Source organism: Camelina sativa, unplaced genomic scaffold (genome assembly GCF_000633955.1).
Source record: "Camelina sativa cultivar DH55 unplaced genomic scaffold, Cs unpScaffold00480, whole genome shotgun sequence".
Taxonomy (NCBI): Eukaryota; Viridiplantae; Streptophyta; class Magnoliopsida; order Brassicales; family Brassicaceae; genus Camelina; species Camelina sativa.
Window position 1 is genome coordinate 86,317 of NW_010921707.1, and position 2,305 is coordinate 88,621.

A 2,305-nucleotide genomic window follows, 5' to 3' on the forward strand; every position below is an offset into this window, starting at 1 on the left:
TCAAACATTTTAATCAAAAACCTTTCTTTTACTTGTTTGATCTGAGAAGTGTGTAATATCTTCTCAACTTGTCTTCTTCTTAGTGTGTCATATCTAAGTTGAATTCGAGCCTGAAGTCTAAGAGATTTTCATCTCTCTTGGAAGTTCACTTCAATCCCCTTTTCTATCCGCTGCATCATTTCACCATTCCATCTCTTTCAATCCGCTGCATAATCAACCCCCTTCACCTTCCATTTGTCCGATCTATTGCATCTTCGGTCTCTTGATCTTCATCAGTCCGATCCATCTCCTTCAAAGCCTTGCGAGTGTGTTCTTGGGAGCAGATTCCTCACCAGGAGTCTATCATGTGGTATCAGAGCAACCACTCTGCAATCAGGTTTTGAATTCCAATCGTCACTTTCTTTTATTTTCAGATCTGTCGTTCATCTTGCGAGAATTTTATTAAATGTTTTACTCGTTCAAAAATTATAAACTCAACTGTTTTAGAACCAGGAACGAGTCTAGTATTTTTGAAAATTGATTTGAGAATTTTTGGATTCGTTTTCATAATTTTCCCAGATCTGTTTTCATTTACGTGTTTTTAGAACTATTTACTGGTGGATCTTTGTTTTTCTTTTCAGGTACCATGGTGACATCAGAAGAGGAAGAGTCATCTACATCTAGTCTTGAAAGGAAGATCCTTAAGTCAGTCACCGCAGCTATGACAACCATGCTTGATGCTAGACTTGGCACTCTACACTTGAATCAACCAAACCCGGAAGCAAATCAGCGTCAAAGGCAGAACCAGGAGGAACCAAGGCAAGACGACGAAACCAGGCGGTATTATAGCCACGGTTCTTCACACAGCAGTCAGCGGAGGCGTCGACGTGAACGTCCAGTACCAAGAGATCCGTTGGGAGGTCTTAAGTGCAAGATCCCAGCCTTTCACGGAACCAGCAACCCGGATACCTACTTGGAGTGGGAACAGAAAATCGAGTTAGTGTTTGTTTGTCAAGAGGTCACCGAGGTCAACAAAGTTAAACTTGCCGCAACCGAGTTCTACGACTATGCTCTAAGTTGGTGGGATCAGCTTGTTACCAGCCGCAGACGTACCGGAGACATGCCGATCGATACATGGAACCAGCTGAAAACCGTCATGCGAAGGAGATTTGTGCCGAGTTATTATCACCGCGATCTTCATCAACGTTTGAGGAACTTAGTTCAAGGAAGCAAGACTGTCGAAGAGTACTTCAAGGAAATGGAAACCCTATTGCTAAGAGCTGATGTTCATGAAGATGGAGAAACTATGATGTCGCGATTCATGGGAGGTCTCAACCGCGAAATCCAAGACCGTCTAGAAACCCAGCACTATGTGGAAATTGAGGAGATGCTTCACAAAGCAGTCATGTTCGAACAGCAAATCAAGAGGAAGAACTCTCGATCCAGCTACAGCACCGCTAAGACCAGCTACAGCTCAGGAAAGTCAAGTTATCAAAAGGAGGACAAGCCCGGCTACCGGAAGGACTACAAGCCATTCGTCAAGCCAAAGCCATTTGAGTCAGACCCGAAAGGTAAGGGTAAGGAAGTGATCACGAGGACAAGGGATATTCGTTGCTTTAAGTGTCAAGGACTTGGGCATTACGCAAGCGAATGTGTCAACAAAAGGATCATGGTTCTTAAAGATAATGGCGAGGTAGAGTCTGAAGAAGAGCGTTCAGAAAACGACTCAGTGGAAGAGGGTTTGGAAGCCCCAGCTAAAGGAGAGCTGCTTGTTGCTAGGAGATCGTTGAGTGTTCTAACCAAATCAGAGGAGCAAGCGCAAAGGGAAAACTTGTTCCACACGCGATGTATTGTCAAAGACAAGGTATGTAGCATGATTATTGATGGTGGAAGTTGTACTAACGTTGCAAGCAGGACAATGGTGGAAAAGCTTGGCCTAGAAGTTCTCAAACACCCAAAACCATATGCGCTTCAATGGCTCAACGAAAAAGGTGAGATGTCCGTCAAGGAGCAAGTCAAGGTGCCGCTTTCAATTGGTAAGTATCAGGACGAAATCATGTGTGACATACTTCCGATGGACGCTAGCCACATTCTTCTTGGACGTCCATGGCAATCAGACCGACAAGTTCACCATGATGGTTTCACCAACCAACACACCTTCGAGCACAATGGCCGAAAGACGACTCTCATTCCAATGACACCGCATGAGGTCTATCTTGATCAGCTTAGCATGAAACAGCGAACCGCCAAACAAACTGAACCAACCGATAACAAGGGTAAGAGCAAGGTAAGTCACAATAGTTTGCTATTTGTTTATAAAGAAACT

At 44.1% G+C, this 2,305-nt stretch overlaps 1 pseudogene; it reads left to right on the forward strand.

Annotated features, from left to right (window-relative positions):
• Window positions 1-700: 700 nt before the first annotated feature.
• The window catches only part of LOC104773180, a 3,631-nt pseudogene continuing 2,026 nt past the window's right edge, over window positions 701-2,305 (forward strand).